The sequence below is a fragment of the Crocodylus porosus genome, unplaced genomic scaffold (genome assembly GCF_001723895.1).
Source record: "Crocodylus porosus isolate Cpor-Errol unplaced genomic scaffold, CroPor_comp1, whole genome shotgun sequence".
Lineage (NCBI taxonomy): Eukaryota > Metazoa > Chordata > Crocodylia > Crocodylidae > Crocodylus > Crocodylus porosus.
In genome coordinates this window covers 57,863,988-57,880,720 of record NW_017728909.1, presented here as the reverse complement: position 1 = coordinate 57,880,720, position 16,733 = coordinate 57,863,988, and the positions used below count along the sequence as shown (strand labels likewise).

The 16,733-nt window shown below is 43.6% G+C and overlaps 1 protein-coding gene across 1 annotated transcript in view; it reads right to left on the bottom strand.

Annotated features, from left to right (window-relative positions):
- Positions 1–16,733, bottom strand: part of RASA1 (RAS p21 protein activator 1) — a 179,655-nt gene that overhangs the window by 87,976 nt on the left and 74,946 nt on the right. The gene's annotated exons all lie outside the window — the stretch shown is intronic.

The following is a 16,733-nucleotide window of genomic DNA, read 5'->3' as shown; positions in this document are numbered from 1 at the left end:
GCCTCCTCCCCCGCGGCCGGGAGGGAGCGGCGCGACCTAGCCCGGCCCCGCCCCGCCCGCAGCGGGCGCAGCTCCGGGACCGCAGCAGGGGAGGGGAGGGGAGGGGAGGGGGCGGTGGCCCCGGCGGACTGCGCGTGCGCCGTGGCTCGTGAGGCGAGGCTGAGCGCTCGCCGCTGTCCTGGGCTCCTGTCGCCGCCGCCCTCGCCAAGGGGCAGAGGCGGCCCCGCCCGCAGCGCCGGGGGTGGGGGCAGCTCTGCCTGGAGCCTCTCTGCTCCACCCATCCGCAGAGGGGCAGCGCTCCAGGGAAGTCCCCCGGCGTGGGGCCGGCACAGCTGAGCCGCGAGCCCCGTCCCCTCCCGCGCCAGGCGCGGCTGGATCCGAGCTCAGCCCCTTTGTGTCCGGCCCGGCTCCGTCCTCATCGCAACAGCATGGCCTAAGGCAGTGGTCACCAAACTTCTTTGATTGAGCACCCCATCAGTAAAAAAATTTTGAGCACACACCCCCAATATATGTATATTTATATAAATAGAAGTTCTAATATTTTCTTCCCGCTCCCCAGTGAATCGTCTTGCACACTCCCTGGGGTGTGCGCACCCCACTTCGGAGACCACTAGCCTAGGGGGCGCTTCCACACCTGGCAGGGCTGAGAGACGGGTCGAGGCAGGGGTGTCTGAGGCTAAACTCTGGGTCTGGCAGACTCCCGTGTTTCTTAAGTGCCTTTGAGTTGGGATTCAGTTTGCCCTAGATCCACCTTGCCCCAAATTAGTAGGATTCAGCTGTTTCCTCTGCATTTCAGGCTGTAGTTGGTTCCCTCTGGGTGCTCTAGACCTGCAATTAATGTAAAGCAATATACTCCAGAGCAGTTTGAGCTGGAGTAAACTACTCCTGGGCATAGTGCCTGCATGTGCACCCAGGACAGCAGCACGTTGAGGCGTGGCAGAGCAGGCCCATGCTATCAGGGCATTGAAGGGCATCAGCCCTGGGCTCCCGAGCGGCAATGAAAGTGCAGAGCCTCATGGCCAGGTTACAGGCAGCAGCCTGGCCCCTAGCCAGCTGGCCTGGCAGGATGTAGTTCATGCCCCTGGTTAGCATGTGCTTAAACAGAGTGAATTACCTTGATGTAAGATAGTACATTCCCCAACAGTACTATTTTACGCCAGCATAAATTTGTTTACTGCAGCCTGCTACCCTTGCACCTGTACACAGTGATGCTTTACTCCACAGCTAATTACTCTGCAGTAAAAAGCTTGTGTAGATGCAGCCAGTGGGCGCAGCTACATGAGACCCTGGCTGTGCAGTAGCCAAATCATACTGCGCAGTAGCGCATCACAGTGCCAGCAATGCTAATATGCTACAATGCAGTATTATTAGGCTACTGCACAGTAGTGTCACAGATGTTCACTGGTACTACTTCACAGTTACTCCCATTACTGCACATTTAGGGCACTTTTAAACATGCATGCTAGTACTGAGTGAGGTTGAGGGGTTGTGCTCCCCTGGGGGAAATGAATGCTTGTTAAATTCAACTCCTTTTTTCTTCTGCAAATATCACAAAAGGGTCTATACCTGCTGTAAACTTAATATGCATGAAGTGACAGCTAGGTAGTGGTGGGTATTTGACTGACAGGATTGTAGTCCTCACAGTGCTCTGAGAGGTGCATGCACAACTATCCTAATTAATAATAGCTTTTCCCTTGGTACCGGTCTGAAAAAAATGTATCCTTTTGTTCACTTATTCCTCTGAGCCTCAGCCACTAACTCCCAAACTTAATTTTATGTTCTCCAGGAATTCCATTGAATGCAGTAGAACTATACATGAGTTAAGCTGTGTACAGGTGTAAGTACTTCCAAGATCAGGACCAATGTGACAAACCTATTTCCAGGCAAAATAGTGTGTAACCTTTTGACTTGCAATATTAAATAGCTGACAAATAGTAGCACGTTGACACTTGCATGTGTCTCAAGTGTTCTCAAAAGGCATCTAAACATTCAGGTTTTCAAAGCTCTGCATTACCCAAAAGTATTAAGTGAATTTCTCCTGAGGCAACTGAAACAAATTGATACTCCTTCTTCCACAGCTCTCCAGCCAACATCATTTTATCCGCTGCACTGAACTCTCTTATCTTTCCTTCCAAAAGCAAAATTCTTCTCCTTGTTGCACCATTAAAATCTCTGGATTTACTATGGATTTGTGCCAGTGTAAATGAAAGCAGAATTTGGCTCCAGTCCTGATTTTATAGAATTATAACGTGTGTCCTACTGTTTTTGTGTTTCAAAAATGTCAGCCTCGGTAGCAGTCCCTTACAAGTCTAATTTCCACAGTTACACATTCCATTATTGTACATGTAATTTCAAATAATCTTCTTGCAATTGTCTCTCTGTGGGTTTCTATTTACTGTTCATATTCCCTCACAGATTTTCAAATATAATTATTTAAATCCACTGTTGTTGTGTTTGTAGGAGTGTCATTCCTAGATACTTTAAGGCAATATAAATATTTGTAGGACTCTCTTCTTTGAGATTCTCCTCTTCTGATAACTTAGGGACATAATAAGGGTGCTGTGCTGAGAATTCAGTCCAGGGAAGGGCTGCACAGCTCATGGGTTTTGCATGGGAGGGGGGCAAATTTTGTTGTGGTCTCTGCAAAAGGCTTCCTGTGAGGCTTGCTAAATCAGTGCATCTCTAATGTGGCAAACCATGCCACCCTCCCAGGTCAGACCTACCCATGCAGCAGACTGGCAGAGATACCCAAACTATAAAAGCTACAGAAGTTGTCTGGCTGAATTAGCATGTTGCCTGCTCTAATTAGCCACACCAAGAAGTATGACCCGCGTAGAACAGTGAGCTAGTGTCAGTATGCTGTTCCATCAGTCCCCGAACCTGCTCTAAATGAGCACTGTACCATGGGGACATATTGTGGACAAGAATTTGTTTAAATCCCTTGGCCTTGCTTGTGCTTTCATCTCCATGTTTCTACTCTGGTTAGATTTTCCAACAATAGAAATCTACCATTTAGGATTCATTACCCACACTTTCTTAATTACAAAAATGAGCTTTGTACCTGGGGAGAAAACATCATCATGATTATCAAGAGCAAACCACGTCTACCAAATGGAACCATATTTTCTACACATCTGCCATATATCTGCAAATATACCTTTTTATTGAATATCTTGAACACAACTGCAGAAGGTTCATTCCTTCCTTACCCTTTCCCAAGTTTGTTCCTCATGTGGTCACTTAAATTCGTTGATGAATGCATGTAGACCTGTGCTGAAGCAAGTCCACAAGGTGGACTCCTGGGAAAGTCTGGAGTGTTTGAAAATCTATAGGAGTTTTCATTGGTGGCCAGTAGTTCTAATGGCCCTTCTCCATGGTCACATTGAAATTTCATGTGACATAAAACTACTGGTGTTCTCATTTCACCATGCTTTAGTTATATCTGAATAATCTGTAGGGAGAAGGAAATATTTTCTGCATAGAACGTGCATGTCTATTGCACATAAAATATGCTATATCACATTTATTGCTGTTGTCATTGCTGGTCTTTCTTTTTAATGATTAGTTCCAGTCATGGGAATTAACGAGTTAATTAACTAGTTAAAAAGTTAAAGAAATGGCTAACTTTCAACTTTAACTAATTAAATTTTTCACCTGTCAACTTTTAACTTTAACTAGTTAAAAAAAAAGGTTAAGGTTAACTTCTATATAAGTTAAAAGTTAAAAAAAATATTGAAATCCAGCCTTCCCAGAGTTTTTTTTCTGGTAGCCACTCTCTAGAACTTAAATGGAATGATATTTCTTTATTGAAACTCTAGGACTTCTTGTTTGAGAGAGAGAGAGTAGCGTGGCTTCCAATGAAATATGGTCTCTTAAGAACTATAAGTCTCAGAGTTCCTTAGTTCATGCTGGCATTTTCTGCGCATTTGCAGAAGTCAACAGGGCAGCCAGTTGGCTACAGGAGGGAACAAGCACAAGCAAGCAGAGATGTTGATCCCTGTAAGAGTGGGAGCAAATAGGGTGAAGCAGATGATGACTTTTTTAATTTTAATGAAGATTACAACTAGCAGCCTAGGGCCCAAGAAGTTGAGCATTACTTCTCATCTGTGAGAAACTTATCTGAGATGTCACCTACTTCGAAAAAAACTACTCATCTGTTATAAAACAAGCATTCCCTCATCTGTCCACGTAGAGCGATTGTTCAGTAGTGAGGGCTTAGTTTTGCAAGACAGAAAAGGAAAATTGTCAGATGTATGTTTTGAAGCTTTTGCTGAAGTTCAATAAGCATGTTTAAACAGTTTTGCTATGCAACTGAACATTCTTTTTCTCATTTAAAGTGATTTTCTCATTTCAGTCTAATTTTGATTTTCAGTCACTTCCATTAATTCTAATTCAGATGTATTTCATACCCTTTTGTTACCTTTTGACCAATAAAAATTGTAACAACAGAGGTTGTCTGTGAAACAGCTTTCATTTGTTATCTGGCTATGAATTATCTCCATTCTGTTATTTTGGTATACCTGTATGATGCATTGACTTTTACAAAGTACTTCACATGGAGAGGGTGAGAAAGATCTAACATTACATAGGTATTGGTAAATTGTTATTCTGAAAACTTTATGACAAGTATAACATTGTTTTCAGGTAAAGCAGGGTGAGTTCTGAGTAAATTAGTGTGCTTCTGTGGGTTTATGGAAAAGAAACCCACTCATTGCATTTGAAAATGAAAAATGACACTAAAAGGCAATTCACCATGTTCCATGCATTTCTCATGAATCAACTTAACTTTTAACTAGTTACTCTCTTCTTAACTTACCTCTTAACTAGCTGAAAGTGGAAATATTAAACCTTTTAAACTCAAGTTAATTTTAAAGGCTGCTAACTTTTAACTTTAACTAGTTATATTTTTCATAAACTTTTCTCATGACTGATTAGTTCAGATAAAAACAAACAGAAGTGGGCTTAGCATATAGAGTATTGTAGCCTTGACCATTATGACTAGGGACACAAATTACTCATAAACTGATGGTCTGAAACCAGTTCTAATCTGTAACACGACAGAAGTTCTGTGCGCATAAACTGCTTTCAAAATGGCTGATACTGATTTAAGATAAACCCAAATGGCTGTAGTATCAGACTTCACTGATTTATGTTAAATAGGTTTATTGAACTTCTGTCCTAGTTCCCCTCCAGATTCAAGTTAACTCAGTCACCCAGCATCCTGGGATGCTTTGCACCTCTCTCACAACCCCTGTCTCCCTTGTAGGTGGACAGGCCACCTTTGGCCCAAGCTGTCTGCTCTAGCACACCCTAGCTTCTGGCCTGAGCCACTGCAGGCATGTGGCTGCATTTCTGGAATCAAAAGTGAACATCTGTTCACTTGCTTATTGGTTTTATCTATGCAGCTTAAACTAATATACAAAAATGGAATCAATTCAGCCTCAAGCTTTTTGACTATCTGTATTTAGCCAGAAGAACATTATTATTCTACAAATGGTGTCAAAAGTATACTAAGCCCTTTAGAAATAGTATGAGGATCATGTCCTAACTGCAAATAGTTTATCCAAGCAATGTCCTCCAATGGGTGGTGTTGGATGGAGTTGTATGCTGCATCATAGGGCTAGGACCCACAATTACTTGGATAGAATGGAAATATGGTCCACAATCAATAAGAACTCCTACACTTGGGACAGAACAATTACATGCACAAATACAGATCAGGGAATTACTGGGTAGGCTAGTACTGCAGAGAAGGACCAGGCAATTACCATAGTCCATAAACTGACTATGAACCAAAGTGTGCTCTTGTTGCAAAAAAAAGAAGGCAAAAGTGTGCCAGGTTGTATTAACAGGCATGTCATTTACGAATCAAGGAAAGTAATTCCTCCCATCTGCCCAGCGCTGGTGAGGCCTCCCCTGGACTACTGTGTCTACTTTTGGGTCGCACAATTCAAGAACGATGTGGACAATTTGGAAAGAGTGCAGCACAGAAAAACACGATTAGGGGCCTGAGAAGCATGATGTATGAGGAAAAGCTGACAGAACTAGGGTTATATACTCTGCAGAAGAGAAGACTCAGGTGGGTTTGATAACGGTCTTCAAATACCTAATGGGTAATTATAGACAAGATGGAGATGGAATTTGCTTTGTGGCTATAGAAAACAGGATTAGGAGCAATGGCCTCAGCAGGGGAAATTTAGGTTGGAGCTTAGGAGAAACTTTCTGACTATGAGGGTGGTCAAGCATTGGAACAGGTTATCTAGAGAAATTGTAGAATCTTTATCCTTGGAAGTTTCAAGAGCATCAGTGGTTCCCCATCTGTGGTACACATACCACCAGTGGTATGCAGACACCCTGTTAGTGGTATGGATTAAAAGATTGATTATAATGACTTTATATGACAAAAATTTGCTGTTGGCACTTAAAGTTGAACTGAAACATTTGCTGGTGGTACTTAAGGTTGTATTGTTTTAAACTGGTGGTGCACAATCTGTCAGGATTTGGGAACTGCTGGATTGGACAAACACATAGCTGGGATGGTCTACTCAGGGATGACCTTGCATTGAGCAGGGGGCTGGCCTGCATGACCTCATGAGGTCTCTTCCAGCCCACCTTCCTATGATCCATAATGGATTTCAGTGCCTTTTAGGAACCCCAGTATGAGTGTGGTAGCATGTTCTGATGAACTGAATGAAAGACTAAGAACACATGAGATCTCATCCTGAATCTATCACTGACCAGGGTGGCTTTGGGCAAATCACTTAACCTAACTTTCTAAGCATACTAATGTGAATTTCACAGGGTATTATAAGAATTAATTACTATCTTATAACACCATGTAGTTGTTTAATACTAGGTATTGGTATTACGTAAAGCAGTAGGGAAAACCCAGTGTACAAGTCATATGTTACCTTTTAACCCAATAACCTCATGGTTAGGTATTTTTCCAGAGAATGTGATGACCTAAGTTCTAGATCTCACCTTCACTCATGAAGTCATAAAATCTGCAGTCTCCCATTTTCCAGCAAGTAACTCTTATTACATGGGCTGAACATTGCCTAGGGTACTTTGCAGCCCTACTCTTGAAGCTAGTCTGCTGGGGCCAAAAGGAAAGCAAATTAAAGAGAGAGTAGTTTAATAAGACAGATATACCCTGACAAGGAGGAGCCAAGTATTTTAGCCTCTGCTTTCCTAGTGGATTTTCTTCATCTTGCATTTAATACACATTGGACAAAGTGGATAAACATCAGTTGAATAGTTTCTGCTCCACTGAGGAAAAGGGTCAGGCAACTCATCAGGAAAACTGCAAAGTCTTACACTTAGGACAGAACAATCCCATGCACCAGTACAGGCTAGGAACTGACTGGCTGGGCAGCAGCTCTGCAGAAAGGGACCTGGGGGTTACAGTGGACAATAAGCTGGATATGAACCAACAGCGTGTCCTTGTTGCAAAGAAGGCTAACAGCATACCGGACTGCGTTAGTAGGAACATTGCCAGCAGATTGAAGGAAGTGATTCTTCTCCTCACAAGAAAACCACTCTCTCTCCAATCTCTCAGTTCTGATCCTGAAAGGGAACTTCTCAGAGACGAGACTATGAACTCTTCTTCACCCCCTGGATACTAAAAATCATGGACTAAATATAGACATTGGATTTATGACACACACGTGCCTGACATCTGACTCCCCAGGTACCTCTCCACTCTTCATCCCCCTTCTCTCCCTTTCACCCAACCTGTCTGTCACCCACTGACTCCTCAATTTACATCTTCACTGACTGCCTATCTTGTATGCAGCCCAGCCCAGTCTCTGGCTTCTTTACTTTTCATTCCATCCCGGAAAAGCATACACCAACTGCTGAAACTTCCTCAGCTTGATGAAGGGTTTTTAAACACAAGAGCTTGCTTAAAATTTTTTTCCAACTATTTAAGTTGGTCTAATAAAAGATATCAGATTCACCCAAAGAACCTTGTCTGCCCTTCCCCTGTATTCGGCACTGGTGAGGCCATAGTCTGGAGTACTGTGTCCAGTCCCCACCCCGTGCCCCTGTTCCCCTCAACTACAAGAAAGGATGTGGGCAAATTGAAGAGAGTCTAGTAGAGGGCAACAAAAAATGGTGAGGGGGTTGGGGCACATGACTTAGGAGAAGAGGCTGAGGGAACTGGGCTAATTTAGCCTAGAGAAGAAAAGACTGGGGTGGGGGGTGGGGCATCTAAGAACAGCCTTCAGCTACCTGAAGGATGGTTCCAAAGAGGATGGAGCTAGACTGTTCTCAGTGGTAGTAAATGACAGAAGGAGGAGTAATGGTCTCAAGTTGCAGCAAGGGAAGTTTAGGTTAGATATTAAGAAACACTTTCTCACTAGGAGGTTAGTAAAACACTGGAGCAGGTTACCCAGGGGGGTGGTGGAATCTTCATCCTTTAAAGTTTTTAAGACCTGGTTAGACAAAACCTTTGCTGGGATGATCCTGTTGGGGATGGTCCTGCTTTGAACAGGGAGCTGAACTAGATGACCACCTGAAGCCCCTTCCAACCCTAATTTTCTATGATACTATAAAGTTTTGGGACTTACATGGTGTTCCATACATTCCCAAGTGATTCTCATCTGCCTTACCGCCTATCTATCCATACGGGAACTTTCTGAGCTCAGACAGGAAGTACAGCACAAATGTAGCTTGCAAGTGTAAATAGAATCCGACAACTCAACACAACTGCCACTTAAGCAAGGAAAGATGAAGTATGATTCAGCTTTTTTGTCCTGCAGGACCGCGAGGAACCTTCTTATATTCCAAATGGTACTACATCCGCTAAGACTTTTTTTCAGATTCTAGGGTTTAAACAACCAAAGTAACAACAAGAGAGGGTTTTCAGTCATGCAGCTACATGGTAGATTGATGTGGAAATCAAGTCACCACCCAGGAGCATATAGAGAAACCCCGCTTCTCCTCCTATCATACTGGTCCCCTGGGATTCTAGCTGCCATGTGTGATCACACTATACAGATATGCATGCCAACTCTAATTGTTCCATTACTGAGGGAATACACCTGGGATTTATTGTGGTTCCTTTGCAGTCCCTGCACATTGCCAGAGACAGAAAGGCGACATAATGGGTATAGGAATCTAGGCATTGATATACACATAATTGCTATAGCTTTATGTCTTTCCTTCCCCTGAATAAAGCAATGTTCTTCTGCAATGTGGTTATTGTGAGACTATTTGGCTAACTGCCATTTATGAGCTATATACCTAGCTCTCTCTACCCTAATATTTTTGTGCTACAAAGTAGAAAGTTTTGTTCATAAGCAATCTCAGAATATGCATGCTGATGACCCCAATTTTCAACTCTGGTTTTCCTGATTTTGAAATCTCACAAATTTTGAGATGCCAGTTAACTAAATTCCAGATTACTATTGGTTTAATTTTTCTAGAATATTTTTGCAATATGAAAAATAACCTCTGATAAATTCCAAACTTTTCCCCACTTTTATTAATCATATTCCTACTGATTGATTTTTCAATTAATAGCTTGTATAAACTGTTTTTTAGTTGAAGAGACTGTAATTCTTTAAAATACAGTAATAATAAGACAATTACGTATATATTGAATCAATGAGGTACAGAAATTCAAGTTCATAAAGGAGATAATATTAATGCAATACTTCCACTTCCAGTAAATACAAAGAGAAGATGAAGAATATATCTAAACACTTAGTAAGTATGTGGGATAAATCATTAAAGGTGAAAATTCATGATTTCTTTTTTCTTTTTGCCTCCATAGCGATGTGATCTCCTTCAGCTCTTAAATCAAAATGTAAAGGTGTTAAAGTTTTCTATTTTTTCCATTTGCTTTATCTCTTTCTCTCTACTTTGTTTTCCAATATGCCCCTTTGTTTTAAGAGTTTTCTGCTGAGTAGGATGGGTCTTTTTTTTTTGTCTTCCTTGCCTGTAGCTTCCATACCAGAGGTATACCCACTTTCTAAAAGTACATACTTCACAAACTTGCTGCTGTTCATGAGGAATGTGGGACTCAACTTCCTTATTATATACCCTCAATTAATATGACAAATCCTTATCTCTGATGAACATACAGAAATTGAAGTTTGGTGTGCAATCTTGATATGACTCTGAGCCTAGATTACAGTTTTGTGCTTGGGTGGGTATCAAAACCCTCCTTTTCTGACAAATATTCTTATATGACTGACCTCAGTGGGGCTAGAATTTTACTCAGTATGTCTGTTACTTCCATTTTTTTGGAATCAGTTATTTTTTGAGTTTTCTGAAAGGTTGAGTTCTTGGTTATGGTTGATACTGTTCCTGCTACATTTATTACCATTTCACATCAATGGTATGTTGTTCAAAGCTAGTTTGTCTTCAGTTTTCTTGAGAACTGGCCTTGGAAGGTATACATTTTTTTCTGACTTGTCAAGTTAACAACACCCAGAGCTTAGTGTAACCAATCTTTCTCATGCAGAAAAAAATATTAGACCATAGAATTATTTTTAACCTTTTCTTTCTTTTAGTGTAAAATATTCATGCTAATATATATGTTGTTATATTTAATCACTCCTACTTTACTTTTAGACTTTTAACACACTGAATATTTGCAGAGTATTTTTCATTTTGTTACAGTTTTAGTATTAGTCCAGTTACTTTTCTCCAGAGATTCAAAATGAGTAAGGTGATCAGACCATAATAATTTCAGGGAAATCTGGGACGGGAGGCCCCCAGGAGTGCGTCCAGGTGGAAAAGCACAGCGCGTGCACACACACATGTGCACATATGCACACAAACACACCCCATCCTAGGAGCAGGGCTGGAGGGGATGGCATGCATGCATGCACATGTGTACACACAGTCCCGACCCTGCAGCTCACAGAAGTGAGGCCAGGCAGGACAGCACATGTGCATGTTCACACACACTCCCCACCCACCCCCATGGCTCCTGGAAGCCCGATGGCAGGGCAGGTTAGGAGAGCATATGCACATGTGCACCACCCCCCTCCTGCCTGCATGGCTCCCAGGAGCAAGGCCAGGCAGGAAAACATGGCACACACACACACACAAATACATGTGTGCACGCAGCCTTGGCACAGTTCCCAGGAGTGGGGCTGGTCAAGACAGCACACACAAATGCACACATACCCTTACCCTGTGGCTCCCAGGCACCCTAATATCAGGGCAGGGTGGGCCAGCATGTATGTGCACACCCCAGTTGAGTGCACAGTTCCTGGGAGCCCAGATGGCAGGGGGGACATGACAGCACAGAGGCCCACAGCTGAGCTCCGTTCCCTGTGTAGACAGGCTGGACCTGGCTGGGAGTGGCCCCTCCTCCCTGCTGCCATTAGCTGCCTGGAGCCAACACGTGCATCCCAGGCCTTGACAGTGGGTGACCATCCTGCCTTGCTTGCACAGTGTCCAAGCCCCAGTCCCAGCTCCTCCCCTGGCCCACGTCACCCTGGCTGATCCCCCCCACCCCAAGCAGGAGGAGCAGTGTCCAGCCTGCCCGCCTCCCCACCCCTTCCCACCTCCAGCCTCTACTCATCAGGAGCCTAGCTGGGCATTACAGGCATCTGACTGTAGGCAGCCAAATCTGGGACTTTTGCTTCAGTTTACACTAATGGCCGGGACACCCTGATGGCCTCCAATATCTGGAACTGTCCTGGCCAGTCCTGGACAACCTACCAAGATGGGCAACCTACCAAGAAAACAGACTAACCAGGCAGATGGTGTATTTTTCCCATGTGGTTGCCCTACACATGAGTATAATGCTATGTGTCTGAGTAGTCTACTCAGGTAATATAAAATACAGTACCAAAGGAAATAAATTCTTCATGAGAAGCATTTTTAAGCTACAACAACAACATTCTATTTTTGAAGGTCTTTTAAATCTATAAAAACAAGAAAGCAGGGAATCATTATTACCAAGTCCAGACTAAGGGTCTTAGAAATTTATCTGTTAATGTTTATATTGTTAAAAGCATACTTATCTTGACAGAATGCAAAACCTTACTGCATCAAAATACCACAGTATGTGAACAAATATGTGACTTCCCGTGTATTCTATTACTGTGGCTACAGCTAAGCAGCTCTGAATGCCGTTAGTAAAAAAAAAAAGTCCTCTATATCCTTTGTATATAACTTAGAAAATATACCACTCTTTAATGACCATTTATAATTCCCATCCCTCCCACCACCCTCCCTGCTTCAGATGACTACAAATTTCAAAAGCTTTGAGGGTACTTATAGGCACCTATCTCCCCTTAGCTTTAAGTGTGATGTTGATGAAGGAAGATAAATGATAAAGGAGAGAGATTAATTATCAGTCATGAAGGTGACAGTATATTATCTCAGTGCACAGAAGGTAGCAAGAGAATACTTCTTTTCAAATAATACTGCATGGCAGCTGTGACTGTCCCTAATGACTATATTACTTGAAATAGAGCAGCTATAAGAAGGTCTTAAATGGGCAACCTACCAAGAAAACAGGCTAACCAGGCAGATGGTGTATTTTTCCCAAAGAAAAATCTTGGTGAAAGAGTCAAATCATAACAATAAACTGAAAACAAAGGGGCATTTAGGAACATTTATTTTACTTTGAAAAAAATGTCCACCATTTTGCTACACCATATGATTTTTCTCATATTATATATTTGCCTTCATCCAAATCCTATTTGACATATAGATTGAGTAACTCTAGTACATAATAATTCTATTTTTTCATTTTACACTACCCATATTTTACTTGTTCATTAGGAACCTGATCATACTCCTATTTAAATCAGTAGCAAAATACCTATTGACTTCAGTGTTGCTTGATCAGGCTCTATATTAATATTTAGTGAGTGTACCTATACAAGACATTTATTGCAGAGATGCCTAATTAGTTGTGCAATGAAGTCTCTGCTTCTACATGTGCGGTCCTATTATTTCTCAGGAAACTAATTAACTCCGCCATAAGTTAGTACTTGTAAATACAAGTACTATCCTATGGCCAAGTTCTTTAGTGCACAGTAGGGCTGTGCAAAATTTCGCTGGCTGTTTTGATGCTGTTTTGACTCATTTCAAGCTCAAAACAGTGAAATCAAAATTAAACAAAGGGCTTTGAAACAGCCTCAAAACAAAATGAGGCCAGTCGAAACATTTTGAAAGTTTTGAAATGTTTCAAGTTTCAAAGCTGAAGCTAGGCTTGCCTGCATGGAAACAGAAAGTAAGGGGAGGGAGGGGGGAAGAGAGAGGAAGGACTGCTCTGATATTGACTGTGACTGTTTGGCTTCCTGAGATGTTGCTGGTGCTACTGTGCTGCTAACTAAGTTATTACCTGTTGTCATTTAAAGTGATGGACCAGACTGAGGCTGTAGGGGAGGAGGATACCTCATTGGGGCATACTACTGTGTCACGTAGAGGCCTCAGTGACACATGCACAGTCACACATGTCACGAGTTTTGCTTGTCAGCAGCTTGAGGTGCAGTTTCCCAGAAACCCCTGCACCTATCTCCTTGACACTTGGCAGGCTTCATGCTCACCGAAGAGTCTACCATCACTGCTGTTTTCATCCAAATCTGCCAAAAAAGATCAAATTTATACGCAGTTTCATGCTTCCCCATTAGAGCCTAAGGGTGAGACATCAAAACAGTGTTGAAATAGCGAAACAGTTTCAACACAATGAAACAGAACAGTGCTTTGAAATAAAATGAAACTTGAAACAAAATACTGTCCCATCAAAACAGCGAAACAGAAGTCAAATCGAAATGGTGGTGTTTTGCACAGCCCTAGTGCACAGTAATGCATGTGTAGATGCAGATGGAGCTGGCTGCGGCATGGGGGTTACTTGCCAGCTAGCCCCACACTGGAGCATCCTTGTGCCCAAGCCAGCCCCCTCACAGCATGTTGAGCTGAGTCAGAGCAGCCCTGAGTTGGCATGCTGACCCCTGGGGCCCCTGCCACTCAGATACATGTGTAAACGCGGTGCCCAGGAAAACTAAACCCATTAAGTCTTATCCCTAAATCCTTTAATTTCCCTTTTTTTTGGTCCCGTTCTGTGGAATTTTAGATAGTGTCTTTCTTGCAGTTTATTTACAGAACATTGTATCTATTTGTCAGTGAAAATAGTTTGTGCATAGAATTTATTGTTTGCAGGACCAACATGGATGAGTATGAAACCCAGTATGGATTCCATACTGAATGCACATTGCTTGGAATTGTCTCTTTATGGACATGTGGAATTTATTTATTTTTAACAATGGTAACTGTCCCAGTTTTATAAAGCTGCTTTTGCATTCTTTAATTATTTCCATCTTACGAGCCAAAATGTAGATAAAATACAATATAGAAATAACACTTCTCTCTGACAATTGTAATTGAAACAGTTATATTGAACTTATTTTTACATTATGGATTTGACAGAAATGTATATATAATATGCTTTGCTGATAAAAAAACTCCTTTAAAGATTTATGCTAATGAATGACAGTAGACCTGCATTCAGTCTCATTGACTTCAGTGGAACTATTGATGGACAAATCTCCACATGGGTATAAACCTCTGCAATATTAGTTACTCTGTTTCCCCTTGCATGTTTGTGTAGATGCTCCTGCAACAAGTAAAGGAGAGGAAAACATTTAAAAGATGAAAACATAATTGCTCTCATGCTATTTACAGTATTTGTTTTAAGAATCAATAGAAACCTGTCATGAGACTCACAGAAGATAATTCTGGCCTTTGTGTGGAAGACTGGCTTTCAGCTGTTTCAGCTGTTTCATCATGATGTTCGGTTAGAAAATGTTAATCCAAGAGTAGATATACTAATAAGGTTATGGAAGTGTATCATTTGTGTTCATTTTAAGAACCCAGCTTTCAGGCTGGTAGCTGTTAGTTGTAATGACTTAAATGTCTTGGAGCTTCTGTAGTAAATTGGGAAATTCTGGCAGACACATATGTGGGGAAATAAAATTGTACACAAGTCTTTTAACAGTATGTAATAAGTCTATTTTTCAGGAAGAGTTTAATGATCATGGCCAGTGACCAGGAAGACAGGGAACAGGGGCTGCAAACATGGTAAGCAGTTTGCAGGCAGTTCACAGGCCAGTTCCTGGCCACCCCCACCCTTTTTTCAGCTTGGCATCAGGAAGCAGGAAAAAAAGGAACTCTGTGGGGCCAACAAGCAATAAATAGGCCAGCTTTCAGGCGAGTTCACTAGGGAAGGTGCGCTTGGATGAAAAGGAGTAAGAGAGAGAAGGCAGATTAAGAAATCCAGGGAAATGAATGGAAGACATTGTAATGCTAGAGCCACTGCCACTGCATCTGCTTGCACCAGTGAGGTTTCTGTCCAGGCAGGACTGCTCACCATCAACGCTTCCACCCAGGTCCATGTTTGGCACTGTAGGTATAGCAGCTTGCAGGTTCCTTCAAGTGATGGCCAGATTAGGGAGTGCCTGTGGTATTAGTGATGCCTCCTGGTGGTGTCTCTCAGGGAACAGGCAAGAGAACTACAGGAGGATGTGGTGAGGCTCTGAAGCCTCCTCTATGTGAGGGAGGTAAGGAGCCTGGGGGCTCGGAGTTGTCCAGTCCCGGCGTCGTCGGGCATGCCCACCGGGCGCAGACTCAACACGCCGGGCAGAAACTGACCTCTTTCAGGGCCCCAGAAGAGAGAAGGCCCGGAACGGATGGCAGCCACATAAAAGAGGCGCCAGAGCCGGACGAGCAGGCGGCAGGACCGGAAGGACGGGACGGAAGAGCTGCCGCTGGAGAGAGCCCCCAGAGGCGGGGGCGAGCCGCCCGCGGAGGCTGTAGGACCTTCTGGGGCAAGGGCAAGCCCCAGAAGGGTTGGTGAGTCGAGGGAGTCGGCTGGACGTGGCTCCGGACTGCTTGAGGCCGCTGGGAGCGGCTGGCGCCGGCAGACGGCTGGCTACCGTATAAACTGTAGGAGGGGAGCACTGCCGGTGCTCCAGCAGCGTGGGACAGCAGTGCCCCGAGAATTCCTAATCAGGGCAGAGGAGTGCCTGGAAGGGAACAAAGGGGGGGTCTTAACTCCGGATTACCCAGGGTGACGTTGGCATGCCTGCAGGGAGGAGGCGGACTCACCCTCACGGGGGAATCCCTAAGGGTGACGGACAAGATAATTTGCTTCTACTAAGCAGAAGCTCGGACTGGCATCGTGACGTGGCCAGCCTAGGCAGGCAGTCACGCTACCGGAGGCCTGGGCGAGGTTGTAGGGGAGGAGGAGCCCTCAGCGACACGGGAACCCGCACGCGCAGCAAGTCCCAGTTCTGAACCAACACGTGCCGTACAGTCGGAACTGAACCAGAACCATCAAAGTCATGGCAGGTGAGTCAACAGCGCGTGAGAGTCAGGGAACAACCGCTGCGAGCAGGAGACGGTCCCTGAGTGGGGGGAGGAAAACAGCGACACACAGCGGTCAATGCTGCCGACCCCCCCCCACACTCTGCCATAAAGAGTTCATCAATTCATGCTGGAGGAGACCTCTGGGAATGGGGAGGAAGAAATGCCAAAGACAGTGCAAGAAAAGAGAGAGGGCATGGACACCCAAGAGGGTGGAAGCTGGAGGTTTGTGACTTCTGGCAGCAAGCACAGATCTTCACCTCCATGTGCAGTGGTTCATCTGGAGAACAGATATGCAGCCCCAGCAGCTGAGAGGAAGGAGCACATTCCATTGGTGGAGGAGGACAGGCCAGGCCTCACCACAGTAGGAAGGATCGAGATGACTGCCACCAAGA